Here is a 21,281-nt window from a genome sequence, read left to right on the forward strand (position 1 = left end):
ACAATTTCAACCTTTATCCTTTGAGGTCCAAAGGGTGGAGGGTTGGTAGAGATGGAAAGGGTAGGGAAGCCAGGAGCAGAACTTAAGCAGGACAGAGAGTGGCATTTTCACATGAGAATCGAAAGGGAACAAAAGACACAAAGATGTGTTTGCTGGCTGAGAAGCAAATTTGAATATTCTAATTGTCCAGATCCTTCTCTAAGAAACATTGCTGTAGGTAGCAGTCCGGTCGCTCTTCCCTGCAAGTGAAGCAGACTGGTCTCTTAGGAGCGCTGAAAGAATCCAGCCCCGAGTGCTTGGTCTTGACTGTTCATGGCTGAGGGGTGTGTTATTGAATATATATGGTTGTAGGTGTGCACACAAGGACACGCATTTGTGGCTGAATCCCAAACTTATGCAGTGTGTCCTGATGTATAGGAAAATATTGCTTCTAGTCTATTCTTCTGCATGAGTCGCTGTTCGTTTAGTACATTTAGTAGGGTCAGTGTGTGTGTGTGTTTGTGTTTGTGTGTGTGTGTGTGTGTGTGCACATGTGCGTATGTGTGTCTTATACTTGCCAGTAAACAATGAATCAAAATTCTGGTTTAGAGGATCTTTTTGGTAAATAGTCTTTCAGCTGAATACCTGGTCTTTCAGATTCCCTTCCCTTTCCCTGTTTCTTCCCCAGATAGTATATGGGAATGCTTCTGTGACCTCAAGACAGGGGGGGAAAGAGAGCCTCAGATCTACCTGCCAGCCTCAACTCTTGCTGTCCTGCTTTGTGAACAGGCTGGTTTGAACAGTTCAGCCTGGTCATCAGGCTGGACTATGCCCCCCTGAGACAGGACTGGTTCTTTTCCATTTCCTGGAGCTTTGTTCTGGCTCCTGTTGCTAAAGTCTACGGTCCCAGCCATCTGGTCCCATTACTTAGTGGGTAGAAACTCCATGTTCTACTTTCTCGTTCCTCCTCTCCTGAGATTTGTGGGGCTTCAGGCCTTCTTTTTCTCCACGCACACACACACACACTGCGGAGAGACAGAAGCAGGGTCTCAAAGCCCATCTTTCCAGCCACCCACCTCATCCAACGCTGTGTGCTCTCTCTCGCAAGCCGCCTTGTAAGTGACCCTGAGCTGATTGCCAGTCTTCTCTCACTCTCTCTTTTAAATTCTTTTTTTTTTTTTTTTTTTAAACATCTTTATTAGGGTATAATTGCTTTACAATGGTGTGTTAGTTTCTGCTTTATAACAAAGTGAATCAGCTATTCATATACATATGTTCCCATATGTCTTCCCTCTTGCGTCTCCCTCCCTCCCACTCTCCCCATCCCACCCTTCCAGGCTGTCACAAAGCACCGAGCTAATATCCCTGTGCCTTGCGGCTGCTTCCCCCCAGCTATCTACCTTACTACGTTTGTTAGTGTGTATATGTCCATGACTCTCTCTCGCCCTGTCAAAACTCACCCCTCCCCCTCCCCATACCCTCAAGTCCGTTCTCCAGTAGGTCTGCGTCTTTATTCCTATCTTACCCCTAGATTCTTCATGACATTTTTTTCCCTTAAATTCCATATATATGTGTTAGCATACGGTATTTGTCTTTTTCTTTCTGACTTACTTCACTCTGTATGACAGACTCTAGGTCTATCCATCTCATTACAAATAGCTCAATTTCATTTCTTTTTAAGGCTGAGTAATATTCCATTGTGTATATGTGCCACATCTTCTTTATCCATTCATCCGATGATGGGCGCTTAGGTTGTTTCCATGTCCTGGCTATTGTAAATAGAGCTGCAATGAACATTTTGGTACATGACTCTTTTTGAATTTTGGTTTTCTCAGGGTATATGCCAAGTAGTGGGATTGCTGGGTCATATGGTAATTCTATTTGTAGTTTTTTAAGGAACCTCCATACTGTTCTCCACAGTGGCTGAACCAATTCACATTCCCACCAGCAGTGCAAGAGTGTCCCCTTTTCTCCACACCCTCTCCAGCATTTATTGTTTCTAGATTTTTTGATGATGGCCATTCTGACTGGTGTGAGATGATATCTCATTGTAGTTCTGATTTGCATTTCTCTAATGATTAATGATGTTGAGCATTCTTTCATGTGTTTGTTGGCATTCTGTATATCTTCTTTGGAGAAATGTCTATTTAGGTCTTCTGCCCATTTTTGGATGGGGTTGTTTGTTTTTTTGTTATTGAGCTGCATGAGCTGCTTGTAAATTTTGGAGATTAATCCTTTGTCAGTTGCTTCATTTGCAAATGTTTTCTCCCATTCTGAGGGTTGTCTTTTGGTCTTGGTTATGGTTTCCTTTGCTGTGCAAAAGCTTTGAAGTTTCATTAGGTCCCATTTGTTTATTTTTGTTTTTATTTCCATTACTCTAGGAGGTGGGTCAGAAAGGATCTTGCTGTGATTTATGTCATAGAGTGTTCTTCCTATGTTTTCTTCTAAGAGTTTGATAGTTTCTGGCCTTACATTTAGGTCTTTAATCCATTTTGAGCTTATTTTTGTGTATGGTGTTAGGGAGTGATCTAATCTCATACTTTTACATGTACCTGTCCAGTTTTCCCAGCACCATTTATTGAAGAGGCTGTCCTTTCTCCACTGTACATTCCTGCCTCCTTTATCAAAGATAAGGTGTCCATATGTGCGTGGGTTTATCTCTGGGCTTTCTATCCTGTTCCACTGATCTATCTTTCTGTTTTTGTGCCAGTACCATACTGTCTTGATTACTGTTGCTTTGTAATATAGTCTGAAGTCAGGGAGCCTGATTCCTCCAGCTCCTTTTTTCGTTCTCAAGATTGCTTTGGCTATTCGGGGTCTTTTGTGTTTCCATACAAATTGCGAAATTTTTTGTTCTAGTTCTATGAAAAATGCCAGTGGTAGTTTGATAGGGATTGCATTGAATCTGTAGATTGCTTTGGGTAGTAGAGTCATTTTCACAATGTTGATTCTTCCCATCCAAGAACATGGTATATCTCTCCATCTATTTGTATCATCTTTAATTTCTTTCATCAGTGTCTTATAATTTTCTGCATACAGGTCTTTCGTATCCTTAGGTAGGTTTATTCCTAGATATTTTATTCTTTTTGTTGCAATGGTAAATGGGAGTGTTTTCTTGATTTCACTTTCAGATTTTTCATCATTAGTATATAGGAATGCCAGAGATTTCTGTGCATTAATTTTGTATCCTGCTACTTTACCAAATTCATTGATTAGCTCTAGTAGTTTTCTGGTAGCATCTTTAGGATTCTCTATGTATAGTATCATGTCATCTGCAAACAGTGACAGCTTTACTTCTTCTTTTCCGATTTGGATTCCTTTTATTTCCTTTTCTTCTCTGATTGCTGTGGCTAAAACTTCCAAAACTATGTTGAATAAGAGTGGTGAGAGTGGGCAACCTTGTCTTGTTCCTGATCTTAGTGGAAATGCTTTCAGTTTTTCACCATTGAGGATGATGTTTGCTGTGGGCTTGTCATATATGGCTTTTATTATGTTTAGGAAAGTTCCCTCTATGCCTACTTTCTGGAGGGTTTTTATCATAAATGGGTGTTGAATTTTGTCGAAAGCTTTCTCTGCATCTATTGAGATGATCATATGGTTTTTCTCCTTCAATTTGTTAATATGGTTTATCACATTGATAGATTTGCGTATATTGAAGAATCCTTGCATTCCTGGAATAAACCCCACTTGATCATGGTGTATGATCCTTTTAATGTGCTGTTGGATTCTGTTTGCTAGTATTTTGTTGAGGATTTTTGCATCTATGTTCATCAGTGATATTGGCCTGTAGTTTTCTTTCTTTGTGACATCCTTGTCTGGTTTTGGTATCAAGGTGATGGTGGCTTCGTAGAAGGAATTTGGGAGTGTTCCTCCCTCTGCTATATTTTGGAAGAGTTTGAGAAGGATAGGTGTTAGCTCTTCTCTAAACGTTTGATAGAATTCACCTGTGAAGCCATCTGGTCCTGGGCTTTTGTTTGTTGGAAGGTTTTTAATCACAGTTTCAATTTCAGTGCTTGTGATTGGTCTGTTCATATTTTCTATTTCTTCCTGATTCAGTCTTGGCAGGTTGTGCATTTCTAAGAATTTGTCCATTTCTTCCAGATTGTCCATTTTATTGGCATAGAGTTGCTTGTAGTAATCTCTCATGATTTTTTTTATTTCTGCAGTGTCAGTTGTTACTTCTCCTTTTTCATTTCTAATTCTATTGATTTGAGTCTTCTCCCTTTTTTTCTTGATGAGTCTGGCTAGTGGTTTATCTATTTTGTTTATCTTCTCAAAGAACCAGCTTTTAGTTTTATTGATCTTTGCTATTGTTTCCTTCATTTCTTTTTCATTTATTTCTGATCTGATTTTTATGATTTCTTTCCTTCTGCTAGCTTTGGGGTTTTTTTGTTCTTCTTTCTCTAATTGCTTGAGGTGCAAGGTTAGGCTGTTTATTCGAGATGTTTCCTGCTTCTTAAGGTGGGCTTGTATTGCTATAAACTTCCCCCTTAGAACTGCTTTTGCTGCATCCCATAGGTTTTGGGTCGTTGTGTCTCCATTGTCATTTGTTTCTAGGTATTTTTTTATTTCCTCTTTGATTTCTTCAGTGATCACTTCATTATTAAGTAGTGTATTGTTTAGCCTCCATGCGTTTGTATTTTTTACAGATCTTTTCCTGTAATTGATATCTAGTCTCATGGCGTTGTGGTCGGAAAAGATACTTGATACAATTTCAGTTTTCTTAAATTTACCAAGGCTTGATTTGTGACCCAAGATATGATCTATCCTGGAGAATGTTCCATGAGCACTTGAGAAAAATGTGTATTCTGTTGTTTTTGGATGGAGTGTCCTATAAATATCAATTAAGTCCATCTTGTTTAATGTATCATTTAAAGCTTGTGTTTCCTTATTTATTTTCATTTTGGATGATCTGTCCATGGGTGAAAGTGGGGTGTTAAAGTCCCCTACTATGAATGTGTTACTGTTGATCTCCCCTTTTATGGTTGTTAGTATTTGCCTTATGTATTGAGGTGCTCCTATGTTGGGTGCATAAATATTTACAATTGTTATATCTTCTTCTTGGATCGATCCCTTGATCATTATGTAGTGTCCTTCTTTGTCCCTTTTAATAGTCCTTATTTTAAAGTCTATTTTGTCTGATATGAGAATTGCTACTCCAGCTTTCTTTTGGTTTCCATTTGCATGGAATATCTTTTTCCATCCCCTTACTTTCAGTCTGTATGTGTCTCTAGTTCTGAAGTGGGTCTCTTGTAGACAGCATATATAAGGGTCTTGTTTTTGTATCCATTCAGCCAATCTGTGTCTTTTGGTGGGAGCATTTAGTCCATTTACATTTAAGGTAATTATCGATATGTATGTTCCTATTTCCATTTTATATATTGTTTTGGGTTCGCTACTATAGGTCATTTCCTTCTCTTGTGTTTCGTGTCTAGAGAAGTTCCTTTAGCATTTGTTGTAAAGCTGGTTTGGTGGTGCTGAACTCTCTCAGCTTTTGCTTGTCTGTAAAGGTTTTAATTTCTCCATCAAATGTGAATGAGATCTTTGCTGGGTAGAGTAGTCTTGGTTGCAGGCTATTCTCCTTCATCACTTTCAGTATGTCCTGCCACTCCCTTCTGGCTTGTAGGGTTTCTGCTGAGAGATCAGCTGTTAACCTTATGGGGATTCCCTTGTGTGTTATTTGTTGTTTTTCCCTTGCTGCTTTTAATATGCTTTCTTTGTATTTAATTTTTGACAGTTTGATTAATATGTGTCTTGGTGTGTTTCTCCTTGTATTTATCCTGTATGGGACCCTCTGTGCTTCCTGGACTTGATTAACTATTTCCTTTCCCATATTAGGGAAGTTTTCAACTATAATCTCTTCAAATATTTTCTCAGTCCCTTTCTTTCTTTCTTCTTCTTCTGGAACCCCTATAATTCGAATGTTGGTGCGTTTCATGTTGTCCCAGAGGTCTCTGAGACTGTCCTCAGTTCTTTTCATTCTTTTTTCTTTATTCTGCTCTGCAGTAGTTATTTCCACTACTTTATCTTCCAGGTCACTTATCCGTTCTTCTGCCTCAGTTATTCTGCTATTGATCCTATCTAGAGTGATTTTAATTTCATTTATTGCATTGTTCATCGTTGCTTGTTTCATCTTTAGTTCTTGTAGGTCCTTGTTAACTGTTTCTTGCATTTTGTCCATTCTACTTCCAAGATTTAGGATCATCCTTACTATCATTATTCTGAATTCTTTTTCAGGTAGATTGCCTATTTCCTCTTCATTTGTTAGGTCTGGTGGGTTTTTATCTTGCTCCTTCATCTGCTGTGTGTTTTTCTGTCTTCTCATTTTGCTTATCTTACTGTGTTTGGGGTCTCCTTTTTGCAGGCTGCACTTTCGTAGTTCCCGTTGTTTTTGATGTCTGTCTCCAGTGGCTAAGGTTGTTTCAGTGGGTTGTGTAGGCTTCCTGGTGGAGGGGACTAGTGCCTGTGTTGTGCTGGATGAGGCTGGATCTTGTCTCTCTAGTGGGCAGGTTCACGTCTGGTGGTGTGTTTTGGGGTGTCTGTGGCCTGGCCTTATTATGATTTTAGGCAGCCTCTCTGCTAATGGGTGGGGTTGTGTTCCTGTTTTGCTAGTTGTTTGGCATAGGTTGTCCAGCACTGTGGCTTGCTGGTCGTTGAGTGAAGCTGGGTGCTGGTGTTAAGATGGAGGTCTCTGGGATATTTCCACCGTTTAATATTATGTGGAGCTGGGAGGTCTCTTGTTGACCAGTGTCCTGAAGTTGGCTCTCCTACCTCAGAGGCAGAGCCCTGACTCCTGGCTGGAGCACCAAGAGCCTTTCATCCACACAGCTCAGAATAAAAGGGAGAAAAAGTAGGGAGAATTAGTAGAAGTATGAGTAAAGAAAGAAGGAAAGGAGGAAAGGAAGGAAGGAAGAAAGAAGCAAAGAAGGAAAGAAAGGAGGGAGGGAGGGAGGGAGGGAGGAAGGAAGGAAGGAGGGAAAGAAGGAAAAAAGACAGAAAGAAAGATGATACAGCAAAAATAAAATAAAGTATAATATAGTTATTGAATTAAAAAATATTTAGAAAAAAAAAAAAAAAGGGACGGATAGAACCTTAGGACAAATGTTGGAAGCAAAGCTATACAGAGAAAATCTTACACAGAAGCATACACATACACCTTCACAAAAAGAGGTAAAGGGGGAAACATCATAAATCCTGCTCCCTGAGACCACCTCCTCAATTTGGGGTGATTCGTTGTCTAAAGGAGGGAAGGAAGGAAGGAAAGAAAGAAAGAACGAAGGTAAAGTATAATAAAGTTATTACAATTAAACTTAATTATTAAGAAAAAGAATTTTTAAAAAAAAGTCATGGACGGATAGAGCCCTAGGACAAATGGTGGAAGCAAGAGTATACAGACAGGATCTCACACAGAAGCATACACGTACACATTCACAAAAAGAGGAAAAGGGAAAAAAATCATAGATCTCGCTCCTAAATTCCACCTCTTCAATTTGGGATCATTCCTTGTCTATTCAGGTATTCCACAGATGCAGGGTATATCAAGTTGATTGTGGAGCTTTAATCCGCTGCTTCTGTGGCTGCTGGGAGAGATTTCCCTTTCTCTTCTTTGTTCTCACAGCTCACAGGAGCTCAGCTTTGGATTTGGCCCTGCCTCTGCGTGTAGGTCGCTGGAGGGCGTCTGTTTTTTCGCTCAGACAGGACGGGGTTAAAGGAGCCGCTGATTCGGGGCCTCCGGCTCACTCAGGCCGGGGGTTGGGGGATGGGGGTAGGAGGGGCACTACGTGCGGGGCGGGCCTGCGGCTGCAGAGGCAGCGTGACGTTGCGGCAGAGGCCGGCGTGATGTTGCACCAGCCTGAGACCCGCCGTGCGTACTCCCGGGGAAGGTGTCCCTGGATCCCGGGAACCTGGCAGTGGCGGGCTGCACAGGCTCCGCGGAAGAGGGGTGTGGAGAGTGACCTGTGCTCGCACACAGGCCCCTTGGTGGCGGCAGCAGCAGCCTTAGCGTCTCCCGCCCGTCTCTGGGGTCCGCGGTTTTAGCCGCGGCTCGCGCCCGTCTCTGGGGTTTGCGCTTTCAGCCGCGGCTCGCGCCCGTCTCGGGGGCTCGCGCCCTCAGCCGCGGCTCGCGCCCGTCTCTGGGGTTCGCGCTTTTAGCCGCGGCTCGCGCCCGTCTCTGGAGTTCCTTTAAGCAGCGCTCTTAAACCCCTCTCCTCGCGCACCAGGAAACAAAGAGGGAAGAAAAAGTCTCTTGCCTCTTCGGCCGGTGCAGGCTTTTCCCCGAACTCCCTCCCGGCTAGTCGTGGTGCACTAACCCCTTCAGGCTATGTTCAAGCCGCCAACCCCAGTCCTCTCCCTGAGCTCCGTCCAAAACCAAAACCCGAGCCTCAGCTCGCAGCCCCGCCCGCCCCGGCGGGTGAGCAGACAAGCCACTCGGGCTGGTGAGTGCCGGTCAGCACCGATCGTCTGTGCAGGAATCTCCCCGCTTTGCCCTCCGCACCCGTCGCTGTGCACTACTCCGCGGTCCCGAAACTCCCCCCTCTGCCTCCCGCAGTCTCCGCCCGCGGAGGGGCTTCCTAGTGTGTGGAAACTTTTCCTCCTTCACAGCTCCCTCCCACTGGTGCAGGTGCCGCCCTTATTCTTTTGTCTCTGTTTTTTCTTTTGCCCTACCCAGTTACGTGGGGAGTTTCTTGCCTTTTGGGAGGTCTGAGGTCTTCTGCCAGCCTTCAGTAGGAGTTCTGTAGGAGTTGTTCCACGTGTGGATGTATTTCTGGTGTATCCGTGGGGAGGAAGGCGATCTCCGCGTCTTACTCTTCCGCCATCTTCAAGGTCCCCCCTAAATTCTTAACAAATTTAATGCCAGCAATATTTAGAATACAATTATTTATTTATTTATTTTTTTTTTGCGGTACACGGGCCTCTCACTGTTGTGGAGCACAGGCTCCGGACGCGCAGGCTCAGCAGCCATGGCTCACGGGCCCAGCCACTCTGCAGCATGTGGGATCCTCCCAGACCGGGATGCGAACCCGTGTCCCCTGCATCGGCAGGCAGACTCCCAACCACTGCGCCACCAGGGAAGCCCTAGAATACAATTATTAACTTACATTAAAGTATGGCTCCTAGCTTCCAAATTTTATTTATTTATTTGATTTATTTTAATTTTGTTGAAGTATAATTTATAATGTGTTAATTTTTTCTGTACAGCAAAGTGCTCAGTTATACACACACACATGTATATATACATATGTATATATTCTTTTTCATATTCTCTTCCATTATGGTTTGTCACTGTATATTGAATATAATTCCCTGTGCTATACAGTAGGACCTTGTTGTTTATCCATCCTATGTATAATAGTTTGCATCTGCTAACTTCAAACTCCCACTCCATCTCTCCCCCACCCCCTGTCCTTCTTGGCAACCACAAGCCTGTTCTCTATGTCTGTGAGTCTTTCTATTTCATAGATATGTTGATTTGCATTGTAGTTTAGATTCCACATATAAGCAATATTATATGGTATTTGTATTTCTCTTTCTGGCCAGTTTTCTCAAAGAGCAGTAGTCCCAACCTTGGCCGTGCATTGGAATCAGCTGGCAAGTTTCTTCAAGTCCTGATGCCTAGATCCTATGTCCAGATATTACATTGTAAGTGGTGTGTCTGGATCCATGGAAATGATGGGCAGCCAAGTATGAGAACCACTGTCCAGAGGCTCACAGCCTCCAGATGAGGGCATGGGCCACAACCCCTTGCATTTTTGGAGTATGTCTTGCCCATCCAGATGTTCCCATCATGTGCAGCCTACCACTGGAGGTTCCTCACTGTGGCAGGGAGTGGAGATGATGACACGAGCAGTGACTTCTCCACCCACGTCCTCCTTCCTCCTCTCCTCTCCAAAGCCAGAAAGGAAGGGACTCCACTTGGCTCTGTATTTTCTCCCCAGCTCCCTTTACATCACACGTTTGAGTTCTTTTCACTCTGGCTTTTGGCAACTTAATAGTTAAGTCACTTAGCCAGTGATTCATCAACAGAAGCTTAAAGAATTTAGAAAAAACTTTTCTCTCATGATGATACTAGGTATTCAAGGCTGTTATCTTGGGGAGAATTCAAAAATTTTATTTTTAAATTTCAAAAACAGAATATTTGTTTTTTATTTGTATTTCTGCTATAAAAATGCCTAAACTCTACTAAGGGAGATGAAACAATAGAGGAAAAAGGAGGAGCCAGTAATGTATTTAACGCATAACATTTATGTATGTATGAGTTTGCGAGGACTGCCATAACAAAATACACAGACTGGGTGGTTTAAACAAAGGAAACTTATTTTCTCACAGTTCTAGAGGCTGGGAGTGCAAGATCAAGGTGCATGCACGCACAATTTGTTTCCTCCGAGAGCCACAATGGAAGGAACTGTCCCAGACCTCTCTCCTTGCCTCATAGTTGGCCACCTTCCTTCTGTGTCCTCATACAGTTGCTTCTCTCTGCATGTGTCCCTGGTGTCTCTCTGTGCATCCAAATTTCTCTTCTTACAAGGACACCAGTCAGATTGGATTAGGACCCATCCTAATGGCAGCATTTTAACTTAATCACCTCTTTAAAGACCTTATCTCGAAATCTTTTTTTTTTGTTCACTATTTTGTTTTTTGGTTGTTTTTTTGGTCACACCGCACAGCATGTGGGATCTTAGTTCCCAGACCAGGGATTGCACCCTACCCCCCTTGCATTGGAAGCACGGAGTCTTAACCACTGGATCACCAGGGAAGTCCTACATTTCACTTTTAAACAGTTACAGGTCAACCAGGCAGAACCAAGCATCTTGTCTACATGGAAAATTAAATCCAGTTCACAGACGTTTTCAAAACACTTGTCTAATGTTTCCACAAATATTTGAATTAGATCTAAAATGCCAAGTTCACTTTCTGAAGAACCCCCACAAAAGACAAAATATAATGTTGCATAATGTCTATAAATCAGGTTGTTGTCAGATCCTCCAATTAATAATCCTCCTTCTAGGAAATTACAAACATTTTCATCTCTCTGAGATACCAAATGGAATGTTTCCCTGATGATTTGCTGTTGTGTATCCTCACTGTAGGGCTGGTAGAACTTAGGAGAGCCGCGGCTTCCGGTGGCTGTTAAAGATGAGGGTCGCCTTGATCATGCCTGAGCCGGACCGACCGGGTGGGAGCTGGGGTCCAGGGCGGGGACGGGCGCGCGCGAACCTTGCCTCAGAATCTCGCTGGCCATCCTTCCCTACCCGCCGGCTTCTGCACACGCGCAGGCGCCCCCCCCCCCCCAGGGGCGGGGCGGGGCTTGGCTCTCGAAATGTTATTACATATCTCCTAATATGGTATGAGGGGTTAGGACTTCAACACAGGAATTTTGTGGGGACACAATTCAGCCCATAACAATATATTACTTAAAAGATAAAAAGGTGAGAGCTGGAACTTTTATGTATTTTTAGTACCCATATAGCTTGCAAAGAGCTTTTGTAATTATTATTTCATTTAATCTCAAGAAATTCTTATAAAGTATTACTCTAATTTTATTTGGAGATGAGACAACTGAGGCACAGAGGATCTAGGTGACTTTGTTCAGGTCATTGAGATAATTACTAAAAGAGAACTTAAAACAAGTAAGCCTCTGTGTGTGTGTGTGTGTGTGTTTCAGTGTAAGCAAGTAAGTCTGTGTGTGTGTGTTTCAGTGTGTCTGTGTCTCTACAGTATAGATTAAGCAGTAATAGAATAAAATGATTGAATAATAATACTCGGTCTGTATTATTTTTTGGGGACGAAGGGATATTGAGAGGAATGACCAACACATTTGTACAAAATTAGTAAAATCCTAATACAAAAGAAAAATCAAATCCCAAGCTCAGTGTAAGATAGAGATCAGAGGAAAATATTGAATCAGTCCAGTCAGGTCCAGTCTGAACTATGGCATGAGGTTTACATTAAAGGAAACTCTTTAGGGTGAAGATAAATATCCAAACAAGTAAGACTAAATGTTGGATACAATCGAGGTCCTTTACCCAGCTTCAGTAGACTAAATTGAGAGCACAAAATGAATTGGTATGATAATGTCCCACTAGATTTTTATAAAGTATTTTGAGTGAATTATCTCATTGAATCTTCACAGTGATCCATTAAGGAGGTTAAATATTATTACCATCTTTATTCTATTTTTGAGAAGATTGAGGATCCTATAGTTTGAAATGCATTGCCAAAGATCAGCCAGCCAGTAAGTAGAGCTGGGATTAAAACCCACATATGCTGGTTTGAGACTCCATGCTCTTTACTGTGCACTATACTGTTATGCATTTTCTTTAATTCTGCACCAGACAGAGATCTTTAAAGTGGACCCTATGATTTGGGTATCATCCCATGCCCAGTGTCTAGCACACTGCCTGAAACCGAGTACACTGTCACTGCTAACTAAAAGGAATAAGTGAATTAAGCAGGGAAGCCTTCTGTTCAAATATAGAGGCCTGATTGCATGGGTTTGTCTTTTCTTTCATCAGAGTATATGAAACGTATGATAAAACAATTTTTAAAAGATAAGGAAGAGGAATAGGGTTATCAGGGATTTTGAGAAATTTCTGGAAGATGGAAAGCACATGTCAGGAGAATAACTGATGAAGTCAGGGAAGGGAGCCACAGTGAATATATGTACGGATGAAAATGCACAAGGATGCAGTTATCAGCCCATTTGGACCACAGAGAATCTCAGGTGTTGGAAATATGGTGCAAGAGTGAATACAGACTAAACAAAGAAATTAACTTGTAGTTTGTCCATTGGATAATCTCTTCTCAAATGAATGAAGCCTACATAAGCCAGATGCTTTCTTCTCTAGGAGATCAAACAAACAAATGTGGAGAGGTTCCTTTCTAAAGAAACCTTAATGGCTCTACTGCAGGACTTCTCAACTGGGCATTTCTGGCATTTGGGGCTGGACAATTCTGTTTTGCAGTGGATTGCCCTGTGCATTGTGGAGTGTTTAGTAGTATCCGTGGCTTCGTCCACTAGATGCCATTGGCATTCATTCCCCCTCAGTTTTGACAACAAAAAACATCTCCGAAACTGCCAGATATCCCCTGGAGGGCAAATCATTCCTGGTGGAAATGACTTCCACATCCTTTCACTTAGGAGACCCCCAGTGTAATGTCCAATTTGTGCTTGATTACCTAATTCAAAGGTTGACAGTATTCAGAACATCGAATCAGGTTTTTTTAAAAAAAATTACTTCTCTACTAAATATGAAAAAACAAATATTTGAGGAAATATAGCATAATATAAAAACAAGTGCTATGATAACATAATCAAAGAAAAAACCCTTATTACTTAAAAATGTCATTTTATATAACAAGTTTAAAAAAGATTGGATAGCAAAGTCTAAGAAACCTCCAAGAGTGTGTAATAAAATGCAGAGATAGAAAATATGACAAAAGGTCAGAGATATGACAGATAAGTCCAGGAAGTCAATATCTGATTAACAAGTTTCCAGAAAGAGAGAACTGTGTACATAAAGGGAAAATTATCAAAGAACTAATTTAACTATCCAGATCTAAAGTATACATCTCAATTATAATGACATCTGAATGTCTAGTACAGTCAATGAAAAGATGGCCATCCTTAAACACATTATTGTGAAATCACAGAATACCAAAATAAAGAGAGATTATAAAAGGTGAGAGAGAGAGAGAAAGAGAGAGAGAGAGAGAAAGAATGAATAGTTTATCCCCAAAAGAAACAAGATAGAAGATATTGGAGCAATAACATTATATTTCTTAGGGAAAAGGAGTTTTCAGCCTGGAATTCTATATCCAAACAAACACTAAATTGTTCTGGTAAAAATAAATATAATTTTTCAATTTAAGGAAGAAAAATTTCCTGACACACTCATTTTTATGAAGCTTCTTGAAGAAATGCCTCTGTTGGCTAGGATGCCTTTTAGTGAAAGATCATAAAATTCCAACTCAACTGGCTTACACAGAAAGACACAGATTACCTCAAATAACAGAAATCTAGAAGTGGACGGTTGACTCAGCTGTTACTGAACTCAGGTCTGGCTGCTCACCACTCAAAAGCCAATACTTGAGAGGCAAGTGTTGGTAGAAAGGAAAGTTTGCTTTATTCCAGAGGCTGGCAACTGTGGGAGAAGGCAGATTCATGTCCAAAGGCCAACTCTCCTCTATTGACCGGTGGGCAAGAACTTTTAAAGGAGAGTTTCAGTGGAGGGAGGGGGCTACACGTAGAAACAGCACAGTCAGCTCTGACAGTCATCTTGAAATTGGTCATGCGGTGGTCTGACCAGCATCATCTTGATTGTTCTAAGTACAATTAGTCTTCAGTTCCAGGGTCAGTTTGTTCCCATTTCTTTGAGGCCAGTTCTCAGAATTGTGGCAGCTTATGTCATGGCTACAGCCTGGTCATCATGCAGTTAACTTCTTCCACCTGGTGGGGGTTTCAGTATGTGTAAAACAGCTCACAGGATATGGCTCAGAATATTATCTATAGCTCTTGAGGAGGAACTAAAAGACCTTGAACTAAAAGTCCTTTGCTTACTGACTAAACTATTATTATTTTTCCCTGTTTGACTGCTTTTCCTTTGTTTCTGCATTTTCTCATTTGTCTGATTACATTTATTCTTTGACTAAAGTTTCTCTACAGACAAAAGACAGGTTGAGGACGTTGGTGGAGGGAGTCTGTCCATAGGGCCCTCTCCGATTCACTATATCACCAAATTTTTAAGTTCTTCCCATCTTCCTATTCTGTCATGCTTGATGAGTTGCATAGTCCTTGGATAGCTCCCCTCTTGTTAGATGATGATTTCTGCAACTAGATGTTACATATGGATATGATACTGGACAGAGAAAGAAAGAACATTCTATTCTGTGGGTCTTTTTTCCTTTTTTTAATTAAATACTTCATTGGAACGTCCCTCAGCAAGTTTTCCCTCGTGTTTCATTGTTCAGAATGGGATATATGCCCACTCTCAAACCAGTCATTAGCAAGGGGAGAAGTATTAACATGATCGACTTAGCAAAGTGTAAGATGCGTAGGAGAAGGGTGGGATACTGGAATAAAAACAAGATTTTGTTAGAAAGAGGGATGTGTGTCTGCTACAATGCAGCAGCAAATTTGGGATTAAACTAAAAAAGAAGACAAGATCCAGGTATGGTGGAACTGATCCAGGAAAGGAGAAAGGAGAAATTCAGGAAGAACAATGCACAAGGCCCAGAGAGCACAGGTCTAGGTTGGATCAGAGGGACCTAGGTAGGAGACATCTATGTAAAAAGAGAAAATAAGGTTTGATAAAAATTTTTGTTATGATAAAGGCAAAAAATAGGCGTTTGAAATTCTAGAAAAAGTGTTATAAGAAAGGACTGCAACCATAAAAACACTACTTAATTCTGCTGTGTTCAATGTTGGCATGGCCACGAAACCAGGGACACCATTGGTTACTTCCAACTTCCAGAATCCATCAGCAAAAGCTGGTTACAGAAGAAAGGTAACAGCAATCACTTTTTTTTTTTTTTTTTTTTGCGGTACGCGGGCCTCTCACTGCTGCGGCCTCTCCCGTTGCGGAGCACAGGCTCCAGACGCGCAGGCTTAGCAGCCATGGCTCACGGGCCCAGCTGCTCCGCGGCATGTGGGATCCTCCCAGACCGAGGCACGAACCCGTGTCCCCTGCATCGGCAGGCGGACTCTCAACCACTGCGCCACCAGGGAAGCCCAGCAATCGCTTTTGACAGTATGAAAGAAGTGTCTATGTGAGAAATTGGGAGAGGCAGATGGGGGAGAAGAGCTGAGAGCTCAAGGAAAGAGCAGGGATGCTAATAATCTTATCTGACAGAGTGGCCAGACAAGCAATCAAAAGATACTCTCTTTAGTTGGTGGAACAAGAAAAAAAAGAAGAAGAAGAAGAAATGGTAAAAAGGTAGAGAATATAGGAGATAACATAAGGATTTACTAAGATATTGGGTGCAGGGGAAGATAGGGTGAGGTTATGTGAGCTAATTATCACATCTGCAGTTCAAAAGATAATGGGTAGAATGAATCAGAAGTAGGGGTAAAACATATAATCTAGAGATATGGCACCAACAGGAAAGAACAGCCAGAGTTAAGAATGTTTGCTCTGGGGAGGGAGAGTGGGCTGGAGGAATGCGGACAGAGGCCTATCCTTCGTAAGCCCTTTTTATTATCTCTTATTTCAATCTTGTGCACACACTGTCATTGGATAGCTGAAGTGTTGTAAAAATGATTTATTTTTACTTTCTGCCATAAGGTAGATACATTTTGTATTACGCATTTTCCGCTTACAGCTGCCTCCTAGACATTTTCTTTGACATCACATAACCTTTATAATGATTCAATTAATGGTTATGTATTAGTATTTTGTATTATTTCTTTGGAAGTCCTGATCCATTCATTCGTGTTCTCTCAGTCTCCCAGTGTCTATGAAGAAACCAAAAGAAGTTGAAGCTTGGGGGTAGCAGCAGATGTCCAAAGAAAAAAGGTTTTTTTTCTTTGGAAATAACCAAAACTTAAAGTGACCCTCATTAACCCCATGCATTAACCAAGTTCAAAGCCCAGGCAGAGGGGTGCGGCCCTCCTTGCTCATGCAGCAGCCCTGGAGTGGGGGGCTGCATGCACCCCCTGAGACCTGCAAGGCCAGAGGGTGTTCCCTGGCAGCCTGGACAGCATCAACCCACGGCTGCCCTTTGCACTGCCACTGCCTCAAGTTCATTTGAAATGGGGGCTGCCAGAAAGATGAGGCTTCATTTGCAAAGCAAGGGCATGTCTTTAATTATCCTTTAGATCCATACAAAATCGAGGCGGGTGGGGATAGATTTATGGCTTTCGATTCTCTTCTTTGCCATTTATAGAACAGTATTTATCAGGTGTAGGGCACATGGCAGCGCTGAGGCGTGCCAGACGGGATCAAAAGCAAAGCATAAAAACCTTCCCCTTTCAACAAACCTAATCTCCCCCTTCTATCTATAAATGGCCACATTAACCTCATGGCTCAGAAGAGAGATTCATTCTGGCATTTTGCTGTCTGAGGAATCAAGAGCAAGTGGGAGGCTGGCTTCTGTGTGCCAGGCCCGTCTTGCCTCCCCTTTGATGTTTCCCTCAGAACTGAGTCATGGCCAACAGCACTGGGGTGGGGTGCTCTGCATGGCCATGGTCTTGAGAGCATCCCTTTCCCAGGAGGCATTTACATCCTTCCTAGGAGAGCATCAGATGGGAAATGGCTGGCAACGCAGCCATGAATCATTCATTCACTCAGTGCTGTTTAGTTAGGTCCCATATGTCCCACACGTTTCCAGGGGGTAATAGATTCTAAGGAAGCAGAAGACATGATTTATTCCTTGAGAAAACTTCAATGTTACTTGGCAAGAAAGTCCTGCCCATAATGGACTCAGATCATTAAAGCAATTTTTGTTGTTCTTGAGTTTTGGGAAAGAGTTGTTCATTATTGGGGCTTCAGAATGAGTTGGGTATCGCCTAGAATGTATGACGTGGTCTAAGCCTTGAAGGCTGGGTAGAACTTGAATAGAAAAGAGGAAAAGAGAGATGTGGAGATCATAAACAAAAGCCCCGAGGCCAGCATGAATGTGGCATGCTTCCAAGAGGCGAGCAGGCAGTACCTGGTAGAAACATCTTTGGGACTCAGTGGTTTCTGGGTGTGTGTCCCATTCTCCTGAACTGTGGCTTGCTGACCAACAGAAACCTGCAGATTCAGGAAGCATAAGTACCTTTGCTTCTCCAAAACAAAGTAACCTTTTCCTTGACTCTTCTGCTTCCATAGCTATGGAAGGTATTTTGCTTTTCTTCTTTCTGCAAATTGGAAATGCGTCATCCCTGAATTAGGGTATCACAGTGCAAAATCTTAGAAGCATAGAAACCTTGAGTTTCTCTAGAATGTAAGCTCCGTGAAAAGGAAGAGGTTTGTTGGTTTTCTTCTCTCAACGTCTAGAGCAGCCCCTGGCACGGAGCAAGAGCTCAGTGAGTCGGTCTTACTGATTAACAAAAGAATGAAAGCCTAGCCTTCCGCACAATTCAGGAACATCTGGCTTCTGCACTGAGAAATCAGAAGACTCAATTTCTGGTCTTTCACTTTGACTCTTATTAGCTTGGGGCCCATCATCCCTCATAACTCAGTTTGCTCATCTTCCAAATTAAAATATTAAAACATTTTTTACATACCCCACAAAATTGTGAGGATCAACTATCCACTCAATGTATTATTTATTTATTTATTTTAACATCTTTATTGGAGTATAATTGCTTTACAATGGTGTGTTAGTTTCTGCTTTATAACAAAGTGGATCAGTTATACATATACATATGTTCCCATATCTCCTCCTTCTTGTGTCTCCCTCCTACCCTCCCTATCCCACCCCTCTAGGTGGTCACAGAGCACCAAGCTGATCTCCCTGTGCTATGCGGCTGCTTCCCACTAACTACCTGTTTTACATTTGGTCCACTCAATGTATTTTAATTTATTTAATTGCTCTGTATGAGGTTCTGGGAATATTAAATAACTTTAGCTTTCAAGGAATTTAGTCTAGTGAAGAAGACAGACAAACAAACAAAACATTGCAAGTCAGTGGGATAGCGTATAAAACAGTGGCACACTCAAAGTCTTGTGAATGCACAGAAGAGTGACAGCTGACACAGGCTGGGGCTACAGGGAAGGTTTTCTAGACATGACAGCTGTTTGGGTCCCTTGGATCAGGTTACAAGTTACCTGGGGTAGGTGTAAGTGAGTGCAGCACTTCAAGGCAGTGGGTAGGGGTGAATGCCCAGATGCCCAGGGCTTAGACAATCAAAGGGTTGGGTGGAAGTGTGTATCTATATACAGCTGGGCACAAACTGAGTATCTACAGATTTGTGCAGGGATTGGCAATAAGCTGTTCTGGTGAAACTAAGCAGTAGAAATCATGAAAAACATTAATTTCTTCATAATGACATTTGGACTTTATTTAGCAAAGGATTATAAATTGTGTGGAACATTATGAGATTAGCATCTTAGAAAAATCACTGGAAGCCTATATGAAGGATGGTTGGGGAGATGAGACTGGAAAAACGTTGATGGCAAAGGAAATTGGTTAGGGAGCTACTGGAACATCTGTGGGAAGGATGAGGAAACTGAGGAACTGAAATCGTGTTAAGGGGGTAAAAGAGTTGATGGGTGGATTAGAAGAGACTGAAAAGATGGACTCAGTAGTGACTGACAGCCTGTGGGAACAGGGTAATTCTCAGGTTTGTGATTTAGGTGACTGATTGGGTAATGGTAAACCAGACTATGATAGCTGGATGTCCTCAGTGGGTGAATAATGTCGTGTCCAGTCAAACAGACCTATTTTACATATTTGTTAGATATTTAGTTAGACAACTCTGCACTGGGTGGAGAAGTAGAGCACCTTGTGAATGCTCTCAGCCTTTCCTCTACTGTCCTAAGCAAGTCACCTCTGGCTTCAAACCATCTTATTCCACCCAAACTAAAAGGAAAAAAAAAAAAAAAAAAAGACATCTTCTCTCTTTGGAAGGACGTTCAGTGAGCATCTCTTTTGAATACTTACCTTCTACTAAAAGAGGTATATTTGACATTTCTCTCTGAGAGGGAATCTGGTAGATGTGGATTTTCTCCATTTGTTTCCAGTAATCTTTTAGCTATTGCAAAAGGTTCTTTCTCTCACAGACCGGTGGCTGCCAAGGGGGAGAGGGTTGGGGGAGGGATGCAGTAGGAGATTGGGCTTAGCAAATGTAAGCTTTTATATATAGGATGGATAAACAGCAAGGTCCTACTGTATAGCACAGAGAACTATATTCAGTATCCTGTGATAAACCATAATGGAAAAAAATATAAAAAAAGAATGCATATATTATATATATATATATATATATATATATATATATATATATATATAACTGAATCACTTTGATGTTCCATAGTCATTAACACAACATTGTAAATCAACTATGCTTCGATAAAAGAAAAGATTCTTTCTCTGAACAACTTTTTGTCTGGTCTGCTGCATGATGGTTTGGATTACAGTGTTATTTATTAAGATGGGGAAGGTGGGATAAGCAGTAAATCTGGGAGTGGGGTGGTGGGGATTGGTGTGTGGTCAGGGAATTCAGTTTTTGATCTGTCAGCCTCTGAGACATCCATGACATGTTTAGAGGGTAGTTGGATGTTTATAACTGGAGCTTAAGTCAACAGAGTCCAAAGCTTCGGAGAAGGCACACAAAATGTCCGTGTCCTTTGGCCTCAGCAATAAAGAGATCATTGGTGACTTTTGCTATTGACACCTATGGAAGCTGGATTTTAGTATTGGGGTATTTACGAAAGGGAAGTAAAAATTAGACAAAGTAATCATGGACAATACAATATACGATACATTTTGTAGGATGTTAAACTATTTTCTATTAACTTCCTATTATGAAAGATGATTCAGTCCTCAAACCATCTCTGCCATATACACATATTTTCCCATCTTTTCTTGCAATATAGTTCTAAGACAGTTTTTGTTAGCACAGTATTTGATCTCCACATTTTTCCATGACTATGCCCATACTATGTGCAGCTGAGCCATGTAGACTACTATGGTTTTATTTCCTTTCTTGTACAATACATTTGTGTTTCCTCTGGAATTAATAATTTTTATGATTTTTTTGTTTAGTTTTCTGCATACCTAGAACAAAACCAATCCAAAACACTGTCAAGAGTATTAATTTTCCCTCAATATTTTCAAACATATCAGATGCTCTATCAATTTTGTCTTCTTTTTGGAGAAATATTTCCTGTGATCTCCCATCCTCTTCCAGTCTGGACTGGTTGACTTATTTGCCTGTGACCATATGTCTTCCTGGGCTTTCCTATATCATCCTGGGAATTGCCTTCTCTCCTTTGTTGGTGTGTCTGTTTCTTTTATCTTCTGTCTTCTTCCTTTTTGGTCTATCCTTTCATTTTGATGGAAAAATGTAGTCCCATGATCCTGGAAAAATATTTGGAAGTACTTTTGTTGTAAATTACATGCTGAGTATCTCTATTCTTTGCTCACATTTAATCAATAATATGGATGGCATAGATTTCTTGGTAGAAGATCATTCTCCCTCACAATTTGAATGCATTTTTTCCTGTTGTTTTCTATCAGATTGGCATTAGAATCTCTGTGCCATTCTGACTTGAATCCTTTGTTTGTGTGGGTGACCTGTTTTGTACTTTTTTTTTCCTTCATAGTTATTAGGATCTATTTCTCACCACTAGTATTCTAAAATTCATTCATAATGATGT

The sequence above is a fragment of the Phocoena sinus genome, chromosome 8, assembly GCF_008692025.1.
Source record: "Phocoena sinus isolate mPhoSin1 chromosome 8, mPhoSin1.pri, whole genome shotgun sequence".
In the NCBI taxonomy this organism is placed as follows: Eukaryota; Metazoa; Chordata; class Mammalia; order Artiodactyla; family Phocoenidae; genus Phocoena; species Phocoena sinus.